Source organism: Cheilinus undulatus, linkage group 10 (genome assembly GCF_018320785.1).
Source record: "Cheilinus undulatus linkage group 10, ASM1832078v1, whole genome shotgun sequence".
NCBI classification, from domain to species: domain Eukaryota; kingdom Metazoa; phylum Chordata; class Actinopteri; order Labriformes; family Labridae; genus Cheilinus; species Cheilinus undulatus.
This window is the reverse complement of record NC_054874.1, coordinates 12,392,645-12,411,893: the sequence shown is the minus strand read 5'-3', so window position 1 is coordinate 12,411,893 and position 19,249 is coordinate 12,392,645.

Genomic DNA, 19,249 nt, shown 5'->3' with positions numbered 1-19,249 from the left:
TAAAAAATAATATGCAAATATGTAGATATGATCTGTGTAGGACTGATATTTTTACCATTTAATTGAAAGAAGACATTTTATTTTAGAGGGGTTACTGGCTTCTTACAGTAGGTGGTGCTACAGTAAAACCATAAAATTAACCTTTGAATGTGAAGCGGGGCAGACCTTGATCATGAAAGTGAAATATGAAAGAAGTTATATGTGACATATGTGAGTTATGCCAACTTCCTGTCAAACTGGCGAGGCCTCAAAATGCTTTCCATCACTATTGAGACATCCTTTAATGCACCATGTATGTATTGTTGACAAATATTGAGGCCATTCTTTTAGAAATTTGAGCTTGAAAGGTTCAGTAAGGGAAATCAAGAAATGACCCAATTGTGTCAGTGGCAACAGGTTAAAATCATTTGGCCCCATCAAAAATGCCTTATTTTGAAATCGAGATGAACTTGGTCAACTTCCTGTTGGGATTTGGACATGGCTCCAATAAGCTTTTTTTATAGGTCTTATGGTACTCTGTATGCAGACCTAAAATCATAATTCTAGGCAGAATGGTGTGTGGGGGCTAACTATTTAAAAGGAAAATTTAAAAACTCAGAGGGAGAATTGTTCAATTGCCAGAAGAGGTTGCTGTGACAAAGTAATGATACTGGTGTATAAATGTATTTAGAATCAATGTGTGGTCATCCCCGTGAAGTTCAGTAATGATTGGCATAAGGGGTAAAAGGTTAGATGCCATTATTGGTGAATTTTCCACTGTAAAAAACATACAAAAAGAAGTGTAAGTCTGGGCTCCAACTATGGCCCCAGCCTATGGTTAAAAACTCACTGTATGCACAACTTTAGATAGCTATTTTGTCTAGGACTGGTAAAAAAAATATCAGCAGTCAACTGGATGAAATTCCTTTGAGTAGTTTATGAAAATGTGCAAACTGTCCATCATCGAAAAACACAAAAATGTGACATATAGTTGTTTGTGGTGCATTTCCTGTAAATTTTAGAGGATGGTCCCAAGAGACTTTTTTTCTCATCTCATCACGATACATATGTGAACCAATTTTCATACCTGTAGCTCTTTCCCAGTCCCCTATCTCATATTTGGGGCTGCTGTGGGGCCTCTGCATGATGGACTTGCATGAAAGCACTAGAAAACTAAAATTTCCACTAGGGGACAATTTTCTGGAAAGTTTGCTGAGTTGTTGAGCATGTCAAAGCCCCCAAATTAGCAATTCTTTCAACAGAATAATAATGACAGCTACAGTTTCAGTGGGGTCCTGGCACCATTGGTGCTCTGGCCCTAATTATTAAATGCCTGGTGAATTTATTCAGAATTGTTCCAGGCAGCCTCATGTCATCCTGTCATTTCTTCATATGAGATACATTTCTCATGGATTGGTTTGGTTCTTTGTGGTTGTGAAAGAGACAAAGAAGATGGCATTTTCAACCCTTCACTCCCCCTACTCCCCTCCAATCGCTCTCCGGGCCTCTTTGGCATTTGTGTTGTGTTGTGTGAGTGACAGTGGATAGATGTGGATCTAGAGTAGTAATTAAATCAAGGTCGACCTCTGTTAATCATGGGGCGTCCAAGGGTGACAATGCTTATTGACGAAAAAATCTACGCAAATGTCAACTGCCCCTTTCCGTTCCAATTTTATGTGATTTTCCAATGTTGTCAAGCTGAACAGCTCATTTGTGGCCACAAAGTCAGACACAGAGACGAAGTCGATTTTGAAACACAGGAAATATGGCAGAGAGATAAAGAGGGAAGAGAGCACACCTTGGTTATTTCATCGAGATCTGATGCCTCTTTTTTCTCCTGTCTGGCATCACTTCCTCCCCGTTTCAATCTTGGTTCCTTTTCTTTTTTTCAAATGCAGGAATGAAAGAAGGAAACAGCCACAGGAGGCTTACTAGGCTCCAAGAAAATCTAGACACCAAACTGTTCAGTTATTTTTGCATCTTTCTTAATACACATTTCCATGACCAAAGCTAAGCAGGAGTTAGTGTGGAGATGAGAAAAAAACAACCTAAACTGGCAGCTTCCCCGGCAATGTCTGCAAAAAAGGAACAGTGCAGTAAAATTGCTGCCTGCTGATCAAAGTTGAGAGCTGAGGCGACACTTTTGTTGCACCAAATGCTGCCCTGTGAGAGCTGTAAAGAGTTCACGGGGAGTTGTGTTTGCTTAATATCCCCTGAAACACACATGCACATTAGGACATGTTGGCACGTATGCTCGCAGGCAGGCGAGCATGCACACACAGCATAATTATAAAACACACACATAAAACACAGGTACCCAAAATACACACACTCACTCATATATGCACAAAAAACCAAATCAGTGCTCGTCTTTGCAGGGGTAAAATTAACATTTAATTTGCTATGAAATCAGCATTTAACACCATTCAACTTGAACAGTACATCAGTAGCAGCAAGGTTAAAGCTGTGTTTTTTTATCACTAGCTCTTGGAGCCACCCTGATTAAATGAGCAGAGTAACGCACAGAGGGGAAGAGGAGCACAGGAGGAGGAAATAGAGTAAAGAGCACTTATTGGCGTGATCCTTATGAGTTAGTCTTAATTAGCATAATGAGGAAAAGAAAGGATTACAAGAGAACAGAGTGCGAGGTGCCAGTTGCCATGGAAATAAAAAATGAGTTGAAGCAGTCAAAGTTGGTGCCACTGGTTGTCATTGAGCTATATCTAAGGAAAGAGACACGAGGAAGGTCAGAGATTTATTTATTTTTTAAATCTACTTTTAAGCTCAGGAAACGTGCAGCCACTTGTGAATGGTCAAGAAGTTAATGGCAATGCAAGTTACTGCCAGCATTCAGAGCATATTAAAAAGATGATGGAAAAATAGCAATGGCACTACTGTGTCAGTATTCACCAACCCCCCACCAAAAAAGGGCGTCTCTTTGTCATAAGTAATAAAGTTAGCATAAAAAGTAAACAAATGCCATTTGGTAGATTATTTCTTTGTTCTAATGCTTCTTGGGAATAAAATTTTATACCTTTGGAAAGTCCGTTTATTTCCCTTTTAAATGTATGCCACATTTATAAGGAACATGCATTTGTGGAATGACTAGCAGAGCTGAGTATGTGGGTTGCACCCATGAAAAATGTGTCAAATCTTCTCTGGCAATGCCAAACAGCTTATTCTGTAATTGACTCTTGATTGGTAGACTGGAGGATTGAAGTCTGAAGAAACAAGACATATTCATTTAACAAACAGAGCCTCAGTGGCATGTGGAAGAACCATACACAACCACAACAGCCTGGCTTCTCCTACTTAGGTTGGTCACCAGCCTGGTCGCCTCTGTGGGATGACATCCCATTCTTCAACCAGTGTTTGTCGCAAGCCAGCCAATGTGGTTGTGTTGGTCACTCTGGCACAAACAGCACGCCCAAGTTGAGGCTGGACTGCTGGCAGGCCATTCCATCCTCTCCACTCCCAAAATTTGGAGGTCCATCCATCCATCTATTCATCCATCCATCAACTTCTTCAGCTTATTCGAGGTCAGGTCATGGTGGCAGCAGGTGAAGTCAACCCAGACATCCATCTCCCAAGCACATTTTCCGGTTACTTCTGAGGGATTCCAAGGTGTTCACAGGCCAGATGGAATGTATAATCCCTCCAGCGAGTTCTGAGTTTGCCCCAGGGTCTCCTCCCAGTTGGACGTACCCGGAAGACCTCCACAGGAAGGCCACCAGGAGGCCCGGCTCTACTTGTAGATTCCTCCGGATATTGGGGTCCCTCACCCTATCTCTAAGGCTGAGCCCAGATACTGTCCTGAGTGATCCCATTTTGACCACTTGACCTTTGGTCATTACATAGAGTTCACAACCATAGGTGAGGGTTGGAATATAGATCGACTGCTCAGCTCTTTCTTCACCTTAACAGTACGGTACAATGCCTGCAAAACTGCTGATGCTGCACCACTCCATCTCACAATCTCGCAGCCTAATCTACCCTCACTCATGAACAAGACCACAATAAAACGATATAATCTAACAAACACAAATTTCTTTACTTTCTGTGCTAAGTTATTTTGGAAGGTGGATAATGTTGAACATATTTTTAAAGTTAAATTGATATGAAATAGTATGGGTTTGTCAGCAGGTCAGTACTTTTTGGGACCACAGTTTATAGAAGCAAACAAATGATTATTGTAGCAACTGACAGTAATGACGTTTTCAAAAACTGCATATTTTTAACCAAAACCAAGTGAAGGAGAATAAGCACAAATGTGTCGATAATGTTTACCAAGATTCTATTGTTTGCATTTCAGATATTGTGTCAGATATTCTCCAGGGCACCTCACCCTAAGCTCTGCCTCACCCATCTTTTTGGTAAGCTCTCTTTCTCGTCTCATTTTTTCTTGTGTGACTGTTGCATTTTCATGTAGAATGTCAGTGATAGGAATAGTAGTCTTGTTGTAGTTGCAACTTTGAGTCGTGCTAGGAAGGTAGAGTCAGCCTAGTCCAGCAAGGGTGAGTGCTAGCCCAGCCAGGGCACCTCAAGCTACCACTGCTTCCCCCACCCTCTTGCTAAGCCTGGGACTGTTGGTGACAATGCTGTTTGAGCTGCAATGGCCATGTGGTAAGGTAGGGGCACTGGAGATGACTGTTCAGCCCTCAGAAGGTGTTACAAGACTAAGTGAATGAAACACTAGTGAAGAGGGGGTTCCCATTTGACAACCCCAGCAAAGTGTTGGCTTCTTGCTGCCCATTGGTCATCATAGTTGAATTGTGGAGGTAAAAAGTAAGGATTTATGTGGTTTTATGAAATTTTGTTGTTAAGCATTTATCCTTTCTGTAGAGCACAAGTGTCTTGTTTTTTTTTTTTATTAAACACAAAAAATGACCCCTCTTAGTGGTGTGTGAAGTCTAATTTTTGCTGCTGTGTTTCAGATCAGGTAATATGTAGAGATGTCTCAAGCTTTATCTATTTTTTGGTCAATACCAATCATCAGTGAGTGATTGAGTGATATGTGGAAATTTTAAACTTCATGTAAATCAAGGCAGTCAGTGATGGTCAAAAGAAGGCTCATTGTAAAAGCAATTTGGTTTGTTTTGGTTCAAGTAATTGCAATGACTAAATTCTGTATTTAACCCATGATCGCCTCACCAAGAGCGGTTTCAGAACGGGCAACCTTTATTATTGACAGCGTTCAGCATTACCATAATTTTAGTTTCACTTTCTTGTCCTTGTATGTCTCCTCACAGAGCATTTCTTTGGATAAAAAAGGTCACGTCCGGACACATTATTATGTGTTTTGATATAGCAGCTGGTTTAGTGGTTAGTCAACCTAGCTTTGTAATCGACCTCCTACACATGGCAGTTTAACCTGATTAAAGGGGCACAAAGTCATTTTTATTCAGTCAACGGCTTGCTTTTACTGCCTTTGTTCATCTAATTGGTAAATAAACCTCCCAGCAGTTGACAGACAACAAAGACGGAGCTGGGTATCAAACCCCAGGTCTTTTGGACCCTACTGACTCCAGAGTCATGAGCAGGGTCAGGTACCAGACAGGTGACCAATGAAAATATTCAGCAATGGATAGAAAATTTGATTATGTAATTTCAAGGGTACTGGCACAAGTAAAAATAAACAAATTGGCAGCAGTTTCATTGACACTGAACCTCCGCTCATAATTCTATGCTGACATGTCAGGATTGGTTCTCTTCTGGTGTGTTTTCAGAGTAAAAGCTCACTTTATTTCTGTTGTGAGGCTGCCTGCGTTTTCACACCATGCTTTTATTCTGAAATGTTTCTGGGATAGTTCTTAGGTGGTTGCACTAGCCTGCGAAGTTGCTTCTGTTTTTCTTTGCCTCTGTGCAAAACTTTTGTGTCTCGAGCTTGAGTAACTATAGGTCACTAAAAGCTGAATTCCTGAAAACCTTAGAATTGAAACCACTTCGTAATAATGAAATTTATATATAGGATATGTCTGATACAGAGCAATACCGAGGCTGCTGTTAGCAAGTATTCTTAAGGGTAATCAGGACTAGTTCCTTGAAGCTTTGAGGTAGTTCTTGGCACATTTTGCCTTCTGTTTTTTTTATTTGCTCACATGTGGAGTCGTTTTCAGGCAGATGTGTTATAGGAGTCCATGTCATGCATTGTTTTAAGTTTGGAGTTTTGTTCTATAAAGTCTTTGGTTGTGGGCTACTAGCTACACACAAATGGGCAATCATTTTAACAGAAGCATCTGTTCATTGATGAATGCATAAGTGTGTGAGTGTTTTTTTATGTGTGTGAGAGAAAGAAAAGGAGCCGGGGTAAGCTTATTTACCGCTGCTCATCTGTGTGCACAACAAGCTCAAGGCTGTGGACGTCAGTAGATGTGCAGCACCGTCTTTCTTGTGAAGACACTGATTGTGCAGCAGCTAAAAACACAGACAAAATGAGTTGTTACTTGTAGCCTTTACATCGTGCTTAATCACGGGTCAGGTCAGGAAGGTTTGGAAAATTGGACCCATACAGGAGTCTGCTCTTACACTGCTCCATAGCCACCCTATATGTCTGAGCTGCAGCAGCAGCAGCTGACAAGTTGCTGGAGCAATTATGTATTCATATCATTTGATTTTAACTTGTATCAATCTAATTTAAAAATGTAGTTTTGGGGCAACACTATGAAAAGGGCATTAAAGGGGAGACAGAAAGCTACAGCTGGTATATTGATTTTAATATTAGATTTAAAAACATCTCGAGTAATTGAGATGTCTAGTTTTTGTAGCATTTGCTCATAATACTTCAAAAAAATAAGTTGTTTTATGTAAGCACATGCAGGTACATTTGGATAGTTAGGATGTGTTGTGTTATTTTGTCTCTTAATAGTTCATCTGGCTCAAAAAGATTTTAAATGCTTCTCCCAAGACACGTTGGGTTCATTCACACAAGCACTGTTCTACTTCTGCAGCTGCCAATCCTTTGCAAATTAGAGAAAAGGAAAGCATGCAATCCACAAAATACAAACATACATAGGGTTTGAATTAGCAGATAGTGTCCTGGGTGCCTGTCCTATTTGCATGTATGTAAATTATGGAAAATTAAAACATTCTGTACAAATTGTGCTTTTCCTATTCCTATGCAAATAAGTCTTGTTGCAAAAAGCATCAAATTCACAAGACTAGCTCTAATTGCCACAGGCAGTTACAGTGGTTCTATTTAGACCTGTCAGGTAAATAGGTGCAATCTTTCTTCCCTCCTCTTTCTCTGTACTGTTAGTAGATATATTTTTTTTCCATTAACAACCATATCTGCCTCATTAAAATGCCTAAGTGATTGTTGGGAGTGGAGTTAATATCTGGTTGTGATTGATGCATTGTGATCAGTGCTGAAATATATGGTGTGTTGCTTTTAGCACCATGGACAGCTCAACATTCATGAGCACTTGTAGACCAACAGTGTACTCTCCAGCTTGGAATATAACCAGTGTCTGCTGTGATGGATTGAAAAATTAATCCATCCTTTTTTTTTTATGCAGGTCTTGGCCATTCTTCATTCTGTTTGCATGCGAGAGCATTTGACCCTCTGCTGTACTGTTCAAGTCTCGAAAAGTTTTATCCCTAGGGAAGTAGTGCACACTTTACGCACCTTTTATTCATCTTGTGATACATTAGGCTGTGTCCATGTATACGGCATGAATTTGGGCAAGATTGTGTATTTTTATTTGATCTTGTTATTTTCAGCTCAGCTCCTACAGTAAGTCTAAAACACACTGTTTACAAGCAAGAGTTACACTCAAGCTGTTAAGCGCCAAAAATGTGCAATTGAAACCCATTCAATTTGCGATTTTTGATCTCACTTCCTTTAAAGCATAATGCATGCATTTTATTCTATGTGGGTATCAGTCTGGGCTTTTAACTTGGAAATAAACATTTTTACTACTCCCCACCAGGTGGTGTCATTTTGACCATATTTGGCATATGGGGAAAAAACGTGCTTGTCATGCAAAAAAATAATTCACAAAAATCAGTGTTGCTGCTAATTATTGACATATCCCATGCCGTAATAATTCAACACAAAAATTTACTTTGTATGACATATTTTAAACATTTTTCATTTTTTCTGTTTCTTTTTTTTATTTAATAAAAAAACATGGTGGTAACATGACAACAAAAAAATGGTTTTCAAAGGGTTAAAATCTTTAAAAATTAATGAATATTTGATATCAATAATTAGGTAAGATGGAAAAACCTGCTTGATGAAAATAGAATAAACTATTAATGTATAACGTTTTATCTAGCTACTGAAAAGAAAGGTACGAAGGTATGAAAAGCGCATTTTCTTTTAGTTTAGCAGCTTGAGTGTGGCTAATATTAAAACAATCCCTAAGGGTTAATTTGATCTTTAAAAGCATGTAGGAAGCCTGTGAGGATCGCTGGGGGCACCAAAATCTCACCTAAAATCCAGTTTTAAGTCATCTAGCCTTAAGAAGGTCAAGACTTTGAAATAAACCAGCGAGATAACAACAGACAACAGACTCTGGATTTAAGAAACATTTCTCTGATTTACATTTGTTTTTGCTGCAAATAGAGTTTTTATCAAACCTCTTCCTCTGTTAACTGTGAGCTGATCCTGCAACTGGTGGTTTTGGGAGCTCAGGATCTTTTGGCTCCACTTTCAGATGGTGTCTTTTGTCCTTTCTATGCAGACTATGGTTGCATCAGTGGGTTGAGTGGGATGGTTGTCCTTGGAGGGAAAATGAATGGAAGGGTTTCATTTTGGTAGTTTTACACATGCAGCAAGCTTTTCCAACAATGGAACACACCACTAAAACTAATTAGACATCGAATGTTTTGAACACTTGTGGCCACGTTTTCGACTTTCAAACAAACCCTCTTGCTTTTCTGCATGGCTGTTTTAAAAAGAAGCCTTATTGATCTGTTTTCTTTCAGCAGTAACTAGCAGAACATGTGCCGTGAGAATACAATGCAACAAGCTCCAAACATCTATCAGGATGCAGTCCTGGACGGTCCTGGTGAAAATTCTGCACTTTAAACAAAAGGTAGCAGGCTACAGAGAAGACATTCTCTTACGCAGAAGTCACAGAATGAAGAAAAGGGGGTGCTGAATGAAAATGAGATGTTTGTCACCAAGAATTGTTGCATTACAAAAGAGCCTGTCCTTGGAAGAAAGAGACAAAGTCGCATGGCAGGTTCTCTTTCCAAGCGCCTGTACGTTGCCAGAACTATTGAAGAGCTCGGATGAATGAGAGGCACAATGAGTGAAAGTTATCTCATCTCCTTTCTCTTGCAGTTTGTAAACTCTGGCTAAACCGCAGGCTCGAAAAAGATGCAGGTATAAATGTTTTTTTTTCCTGTACTGTCTGCCCTTGTTGCTTTATCTGCTGCTTCCTCATAGCAACAGTTTATCATCTGTCTTGCAGAGCAGCTCCAGAGTTAAGGGGAGTGGGGGTTTCTAAAAAGGCTGAGATAGAGGAGGAACATTTGTATGTACCTGATTAATAAGATTGTAATGTTTTGTTGATTTTCACACCTGTGTGCGTGGGTTCATATCCTCCAACAATGCCCTACACCATAATAATAATCACCCTACATGAACCTTCAGCAACTCCCGCTGATCTGCGAGCGCACAGACATGCACTTGCTGCTGTGGCCACTCATTTGCATGACAAAGGCTCGGTTAATTATTTAAGGAGGCTTATTTGATCAATACAGGAGAGCTGTATCCGACTGCAGGGACAATCTGAGCCACTGGATTCTATGGGCCTTCATTATTCATGAGAACCACAGAGAGCGACCAGGCGAGAGAAAGAGGGAGGGAGAGAGGGAAGGAAGGGAGGAAAGAGAGGGAGCGAGAGATAGGGAGCGACAACAAAGGCGGCAGGGTCTTGTTTCATGTGTATTAAAAGTTTTCCTTTTTCGGTGCTGATGAATATTTTACAGGGTTTGAAACTTAGACGGGACCTCTCTATCTGTAGAGGTGAGAGCGGAGGGGAAGGGTTAGGTGGTGACACTGCTGCTGTGGCAACTGTGGTTTGTCTTGGGGTGAGGGGGTCACATGCATGAAAGGTAACTTCTTAAATAAAAGTAACATCTTTCATCTTTAGTTCTGTGATCATATCTGCACTTTACATGTGGAAAATTGTGACATGTGTCATGTTAAGAACATGTTTTGAGAGTTATCCTTGTCATTTGCATGCATGGGCAATCCTGTGTGCATGCATTCATGCAGAGTGTGTCAGTGTGTTGTGCTTGCTTGCATGCATGCGTCATGGATTAGTCACAGGTACATGTCTGCACTCGAGCACGGCCAGGGGCCGCTTAAGTAAAAATAGCCTTAATCCCACAAGAGTGTGTGCTCTGTCTTCCATCTTTCTTCCCTGCTGGCCACGCCTGAGGGGGCTGGAGGTGGAGGCAGCATGTGTACACATGCAGCTGCATGCAAATCATATCATCCATACAGTGTAAAGACATACAGTGCGTTGAAACTTGCTGAACCTTTGGCTCATACGCACTGGTGCTTATGCAAAATGAGATGCATATAAACAGTGCAAATACCGAGGTAAATATCATCCCACAACAAAAACACATAATTGTTCCCTGGATGAAAATTCATCTACTTTTTATTGACTTCTCCTGCACTGCAACACGCAGCTCATTTGGATCTTGCTTCATCAGGGAATTTTTTTATGCGGCCCTGATGCAGCTCTGCCTTTTGAAGAGTAGGCGAGTTATGTCTCTGTATAGAGTAAAGAAGGCACAGAGAGAACAGTAAAGCCAGGGGCCCACTAGCAAAATACTAAAGATTTTAAAAAAAAGTTTTGTTCTTTCTCTCAGACACATTTTCCCTTTTTGTCTGCGGCAGCACACTGAGACACTCTGCAGTCATCAGAGAAACATGCATAAGTGCACTGATGTAAAACTTTTCAGAAGAGGTTAACACCAGGTAAGGGTCCTTGTAGGGGTCATTTCAGTCTGGAGCACCAGATGGTGGTCTACAGGTGAGATGCATTGTGGGACTGCGGATGATGCTTGCAGAGACCTGTGAGGTTTTTAAAAAAGAAGGTTATTTTTGGAGATGCACTTCTTTCGCTCACCTTTATGACTCGTGCATCTGCGGGGAGTGTTACCCGTGTGCATGTCAGATCTGTGTGTGCGTGTGCATGTGTGGGTGTTGGCTTACATGCACATTTGACCAAACACTCGTAATTGGGCCCAGCAGCTCTTAGACTTTGACTCGGTGCTGTCGTCATGCCAACCGACCACTTTCCCTTTGTGCTGTTCCCATTTTTGTGTAGAGATGGCAACTGCACAGAGATGTCTCACACAACATGGCAAAATGCACCAATCATTAGCCCGCAGGCTGCATCCTTACCTTACATTCTTATTTGGCTGTGTCTTTTGGGTCCCTTGGTGAACGCTTGTCCTTTTTTACAGCAGTTGGCACCGGTTTCCTGTAGGTTACTCAGAGCTGGTAAATGTGTCAGTGGCACGCGTGGGAGGGTGTCTGAGTGCCACCTTTTTTTTTTTAAATGTGTGTGCATGGGTACAAGTATGTCAGTGTGCTAGTCTCATTAAGGGATTATTCTCGTTCTTGGACACCCTCTCCAAGCATCTGATTGGACTGAGATGGGCTGATCCCTCCAATCACCACACCTGCTGTGTTGTCATCTGGAGAGCAGGAATCACCACTAATCAGAATTGGAAAAAGAGAGGGAAGGAGGGTTTGAAAAAGACATAAAACCAGCCAAAGCTGGGTTAGAAAAATGTCTGGCTTATGAATTATATATAAAAACTATTAGAAATAAAGAGAGTGACAGAAAAAGGGCTGAAATGTTGAACTTCTTCAGTCACACTTGATGCGTCAAAGAGATTTTTTCTTGTCTCTAGGAGCTGATTGTTAGGCAGCCAGTCTCACTCAGCCTCTCTGTTCTTAAAGAACTTCATCTCTGTCTCTCTCTAGCTTTCTGCCTCTAACTTTATTTCTCCCAATTAAAAGCAGACCTCTAAGAACTATAAAATGCAATCAAGGTATTGCATCTAAATGTGTTCACAGGTGAAGTAAACCTTCTTGAAAGCGTTGCAGCATACGCTCACCTGATTGGATTAAACTGCTTTTTATCACCTCAGTCTGTCGCACTAAACACAAGATTAAGGCGTTGTACACAGAGAGTATAACCACCTGTGTATCAGGGGATGATTTTCGCAATCAAAGATTTAAAATTAACCCTGAATCTTTAATTATAATGAAGCCTTTGAACATTCACAGCCTAAGAAAATTATCTCTTTCAGAAGTAAGAATCTTTTTCATACTTGAAATTAATGCATCTGCGCTGTCTGATGCAATCGCCAATTACTTGGAGCTATTACTCCAATATTCATCCAATGAACAGATTTTTTGTGGGCTAAGGCAGCCGAGCTCCTGCCCAATCAGAACGCGAGGCTGATCGGGTCGCTCCAGCTGAAGTGTTGCTTTTGGAGTGCGGCTCAATCAGCCCCATTAATGGATTAACAGGCGCCATGTAAATGTTGCCCCAGTGGCTCCGTCTCTCTCCTGCTCTTATAATTGTCAACTATGAAGTTCACATCAAAACTAATAACCGGTCTGATGCCATTTCCCTGCGCTTCTGTTGCCACTGGCAACCGATAGAGTCCCCCGCTCTGTGTCGGGAGCTTGTCGCCAGGTTTGAATGCGAGCGAGAGAGGAAACAGACCCAGGCTCAGAGAAGAGAGAATAAAAGCGCTAAAAAGAGGGATTCAAAGGAGATATAGCGGATTGGAAACATTCAGAGGAATGAAAGACTCATGCTGGGTCTTGACAGATGTGAATGTCAGCTGGGTAGTTTGGTTTTTTCACTGAGAATACCTATGTCTGTAGTTTCTTTTTGTGTCTGAATGTGTGTGCGTAAAGCTGTGTCAGGCTTAGACACACAGTAGAGCTCCAACAGACATGAGCCGCCCCGAGGACACCCTCGTCCTTCACTGCCTCCCTTTTTTTGTTTTTTTGTTTTTAACTACACCATCAGGCCTGCCCCAAGAGCTGGCTGGGCCCCTGAAAGACCCAGAGAACTGGCCCTCCCCAATTGGGATTTATTGATATCAATGCATGCGTGTTGGGTGTGTCCAATTGGTGATAGCGCCCTGGCTAACAGTTGCATAAATTTTGACCTGAAAAGTGTGTCAAACTATTACTGGGCTCTGATATTAGAAAAATTTATTTACGCTACTTTTTAACCCCTTTTCAACACATTTTCTGACCATTTTTGCTACTTCTTTTTTGCCATTTCTTTTCAATTTTTGCCACTGTTTAGCCACGTTTAACTCATTTTTGCTGTTTTTCATGCATTGTTGTCACTCTTTTGCTGCTTAACAGCCATTTTTGTCACCTTTTCACTCAATTCCCATGTTTGTCAGTTCTTTTAGGCATTTAACTAAGATTTTTGCTGTTTTGTCCCCTTTCTTTTAACCCATTTTTGCCACTTAATGCTATTTTTGCTGCTGTTTAGCCACTTTTAACCCATTATTGCTGCTTTTTTATTCCTTTTTGCAACTCCTTTACACATTACACCAAATTTTCCTATTATTTTCACTTTACAACCAATTTTGCAACTTCTTTTTGGCATTTATATTCAATTTTGAAAGTTTTTCACCCTTTTTTCCACTCTTAAACCATTTTTACCACTTCACACCAAATTTTGACAATGTTCAGGTACTTTTTAGCCACTTTTTGCCTCATTTTTTTGTGTTGAACCCTTTATTGCCACTTTTAACCAATTTATTACCACTTCACACCATTTTTTGGTCACTGCTGAGCTACCGTTTAGCCACCTTTAACACATTTTTGCTGTTTATAGCTGGTTATTGCCACTGTTTTGCAGCTTTATGCCCATTATGGCCACTTTATGTCTTTTTTTTCACTAAGCGCCAATAATTGACTCTTCTTTTTCTGCATGTATATCCAATTTTGGCTGTTTTTCCCCCTTCCTTGCCACTTTTATCACATTTTTTTGCCACTTAATGCCATTCTTTCAACAGTTTAGCCAGTTTTAGCCCATTTTTGCTGTTCTTCTTCATCCTTATTTATGCCTATTTTTACCACTTTTAATCTATTTTTTCTCTTTTTTTTAAATTCTACATCCATTGTTGCCAGTTTTTTGGCATTTATAACTAGCTGTTTTTTTTAAATCGTTTTTTGCCACTTTTGCCTTTTTTTCTACAGTTGAGCCACATCTAACCCTTTTTGATATTTTATCCACTTTATTGTCACCCATTTTTGCTGTTCTTCACCCTCTTACATCTTTATGCCCATTTTTGCCACTTCTTTTTAGCATTTATATCCTATTTTTCTGCTTTTTGCCCATTTTAGTTGCTTTTCTCTTTTTTTTTTTTGTCACTTTTTGCCATTTTTTGCCGCTCTCTGCCTTTATTTATTTTACTTTTTTGCCTCTTTTCACAATTATGTTGCAAAGTTGTTCACATTTTTTCTGTTTAATTTTCAGGCATCATGGTGTTTGTGCACATCATACCCTAGCTTTAAAGTCCAACATTTTTTTCCAAATGGTGTAGTTCAGTGTGCCCATCCAGGTTTTAAACTTGAACAATAAAAAGGTAATTTTGTTTTAAGAAAAGGGGTTTTTGAAGAAGGCTGTATTTGTCCTACAGAATAAATAAATGATAAATGATTGATTATTATTCAAGCTAGAGATAGAATTTTGATATCACAACTTAACTTTACAGTGAACTATTTTGCTGACCTCCACTGGCTGTGCCCCTGAAAACTCTCCCCTTTAACCCCCCCTTATGAGTGGCCTTGAACACCATGTGTGTCGGCCTCTACTATGCATCTTACCTGGGCTTGTTTGCTCACTCCTGAGAGTGTGAAGCTTTTTAGAAGGTGTAGTAAAGGAGAGGAGGCTCTTGATTCGAGTCAACGCTGAGCTCACTGCTACTGTCTCCTGCCTTGTCTGCTCAAAGAGCTCCGGCACCCCGCCGGGAGAGATGAGAGGCTTGATTACAGTCAAATTAGCAAATGAGCAGGTTAATTACAGAACCAAATTCCTGTAAAAGAAGTGTCATTTCTCTGAGAGATGCTCCAGCTCCTGCTCATAGAGCCTAAAGGAAAGAGGAGGAAAGAGAAAAGGCAGAGGACGAATGCCTTTTTCTCCTCTTTTCTTTTTCAAGAAAGGCCCCCGTTTGAGGTTAAGAGAAAATGGTTGCATCAATGAGCTATTATTTCTTTCAGAGGACACTTTTCCCCCTCTCTCACTTTCTCTCCTTCCCTCTCACTCAGGAGACTGCATCAAACCCCCTCACTCCGGCTTTCTACCCACTCTGCCGCTCACTGGCTTTCATCCTTCACCTCACAGGAGCCGTTGGGAGGCTTCCTTTTTTTTTTTTTTTTTTTTTGTGCATTTGCTACAACGTGTAAAAAAAAGGAATTTGTGAGACATTCGCCTAAAGTTTGCAAGGACATTCCCTTTCGCACACTAAAAGAAAGCTGAGACAACACGCTGGAGAAAAGGCAAAAGTAATTAGGGAGAAAGGGCGGATTTTTTTAGCCGACCTTGCTTGGTGCTGCCACTGTTGTTCAGTTTGTTCATGTCACGAGCCAGTAAGAAGTGTTTAGGAGCTACGTGATGCACTTCGCTGAGCACTTGCCTCAGCCTGTGGCTTATGTGTGGTTTTATGACTGCAGAGATATTGTGTGCGAGGGAGAGAGATGGATGGATTTTGTGGGCAGATGTGTATGAAGTCTGGAGCAAATGGAGTGAGAAGCTGAGCAGCTGGCAGAGGACAAGGAGTAGGCTAGTGGAGAAGATGGGAGATTCACAGGCACACATACCAAAGTGATTCAGGCTACTGCTGCACACACTGCAGCGACATGACTCACACCAGTTCATTAACCAGACACCGTCATTTGTGTGTCATCCCCGGGACAACCTAGTGCAACACCGCTAACTTAATTTCTCTCCTGTGTTGTCACCACAGTGTCATCGTCTGTCATCAGTTGAGTAAATTAGAGTTTCACTCCGCAAAGTGTTTCCAGGGAATTTGTCTCGGTTGTTGTCATATCTCCTAATGGAACTGAAGATGTGAAAGTTGGCAGTTGGCTCTCTCTATAGATTTTGTGGGTGCTGTTGTGGCCCGAGGGATGCACGCAGTTGTGTGAAGATACACTCAGAGACGAGGGAGGGAGGGGAGGAGACTTGGAGAGGCTTGTTTGGTGACCATGAGCAGTGGGAAGGCATCCATATTTTATGTTATGCATATTGGAGGAGATGGGAGAAGCAGCATGGTGTCGAGGGGAACTGCGTCCTTTCCCGAGGTGCATCAGTGCAGGTTATCTCTTTTAAATTACAGCTTTAGCAACACTCACCGCCCTCCCTTTTCCTCTCTTTCTTCCTCCATCCATACTTCTCTCCTCCTTCCCGTTTTCCCCTTCTTCCTCTCAGACAACTCTATTGGATTTTTAGTCCATTCCAAATGAATTGAGCTGCAGCGCTCATGTCGAAACGAGCCCAGTCGATTGCCTAAATGTAACTATGCATAGTTATCGGGACTGCAGCGCAGGCCATTTGCGGGAAGCCTAAACATTATAAACAAATAAAGCAGCCGTATTGCCTCCAGGCCCTTGGTTAGGAATGCACTGCAGTGTCTGGTGAATGGGCAACCAGCGTGAAATCCAATATGGGCCTGTGTGTGGAGGCGGAGGGAGAACACTCCACTCCAATCTTCATCAATATAGCACTTTACAAGACTGGTACGTTCGCTGCCACAAAAACACAACCGCTATTATTTTGACCACTCCACGCCACATCTCATACGGCTACAACTGCAACTGCTGATTCTTTTTTTCTACGTAAGGAAGGAGACTGTTCTAGCCTGCCCACAGAGTTGGCTGTGTAAACCCAGAGAATGCCCCCCCCCCCCCCCCCCCAGCTGGGATGTATCGATAGTATCAGTGCATGTGTGTTGGATGAGTAGCATTGGTGCTAGTGTCCTGGCAAACAGTTTCTTCATTTTCCAGCTGAAAAGTTTGTCAAGCTATTATTGGATTCTGATACTTTTTTTAGTCACATTTTAAACACTTTTTATTGCTTTTTTTCATCAATTTTTGCAACTGTTAACCCATTTTTGCTACATTTAAGATACCATTTCACCAACTCTCAAGCCATTTGGCCACCTTTTTAATCCAGTATCATCACCGCCAATTTCTGCCACTATTAACCCATTTTCACCACTCTCTTTGCCCATTTTTGCCGATTTCAACCTCAGTCCACTATTTGTCATACCCATTTTTGACACTTTCTATTTTTTATTTGCATCTGTTTACCCATTTTTCTCACTTTAAAAACACTTTTGTCAATTTCTGCTACTGTTAAAATTCAATTTACCACCTTTGTTACCATATTTTTGCCATTTTTAACCCATTTTAACTCTGTTTTAAGAAAAGGCAACTTTAAACAAATAGCTTTATTTCCTATACTTGCCACTGTTAACCCATTCTTGCTACATTTAAGATGCCATTTCATCCCATTTTCCAGTCATTTTGGCCACCTTCTTTAATCTGAATTCACCCATTATATTTTTGCCACTTTTAAACCCTTTCTTCCACTTTATCTGCCCCTTTTCCCACTTTCCACCTGTCGTTACCTCTGTTTACCCATTTATGCCTATTAACCCCTTTTTACCACTGTCTTTGCTCAATTTTGCCAATTTCAACCACAGCCCACTATTTGTCATACCCATTTCTGCCATTTTAAACCAATTTTTGCCACTTTTGTTTATTTTTTGCCACTTTCTGCGTATTATTTTTTTCAAGTGTTGACCCGTTTTCCTCTTTAAACACACTTTTGTTACTCTTAACCCATTTCTTCTACTTTTAAAACCCAATTCACCACCTTTTCTGCCCACCTTTGCCATTTTAACCCATTTTAGTTCCGTTTTAAGAAAAGGCCACTTTGAACCAATTTTGCCACATTTTAACCTCTTCTTATTGCTTTTTTTCCACCTATACTTGCCACTAATAACCCATTTTTATAACATTTAAAAAATTCCATTTCACCAGCTTTTCCATTCGTTAGGGCCAATTTTTTTTTATTCCAATTCATCACCTATACCACCGGTTTCTGCCAATTTTTAACCCTTTCCACCACTTTATCTGCCCACTTCTGTCCCTTTCCACTGCTCCCTTTGCCCATGTTTGCCAATTTCAACCACAGACCACTATTTTTCATGCCATTTTTTGCCACTTCAAATCCATTCTTGCAGATTCTAACCCTTTTTTCACAATTTTTCTGCCATTTTTTTGCAACTATGATTCCATTTCTGCCTCTTTCTGCCTTTTTTGCAATTGTTAAATCAATTTTCCCACTTTCAACCCATATTTGCCACTTTCTGCCATTTTTTTTTTACATCTGTTAACCAATTTTTCTCACTTTAAACACACTTTTTACACTTTAAAACTATTTATGCTGCTTTTAAAATCCAATTAACCACCTTTTCCACCCATATTTCAATTTTCAACCCATTTCAATTCTGTTTTAAAAAACCGAGTTTGCATTTTTATGAAGTCTGTACTACTGCATAAATGATTAAAAATGCATTTTTCAGGTAAAATAAATAAATAAATAGAATATTGTCACAGTTTAACTTGATAATGGACCATGAGTTTGCTCTACAAGAGCTATCAGTTTGGCTTGGCCCCAGAAAGCTCTCCTCTTTATCCCCCCTTAACGTCGTCCTTGGTTGCAGGAGTGCTACTGTAATTAATCACATCAGCCAATCAGAGTTGAGAACTCTTGAACGTGTCCGCATGGCTCAGGTGGATTTTTAAAAAAGGTTTTGATTCTGTTGATTTCAAATATTTCACTCATCCAAGGTTGTTATTTTGGCCTTGCTTCAGTGATAGTACAGAGCATTTTTCATAAGCAGGGTTTTTTAAAGTGCCAGTGTAGGCGTAGGACAAAAAAGTCAACTCTTTCAGACGGTTGCCCTTACATATTTTAATTCCTGCTGCAATCACAATGGCCACCACAGAATCAGTGATTGCTAGTGTAGTTTTTCTGGCAGCAGATGCTATTATTAACTGCTTAAAATTATGATGTTGCACATTTCTGTCCAGCCATTGTAAAGAAAAAAAAACACATTCCAGCATGACCACTGTAGATGGGATTCCACATGGCAGTAAGCAGACTGCGCTCTCTCTTATCTGCTCAGCCAACTCTGTCCTGGACCGTGTTTATCTCTTATCACTGTGTCCTAATGGTTCTGT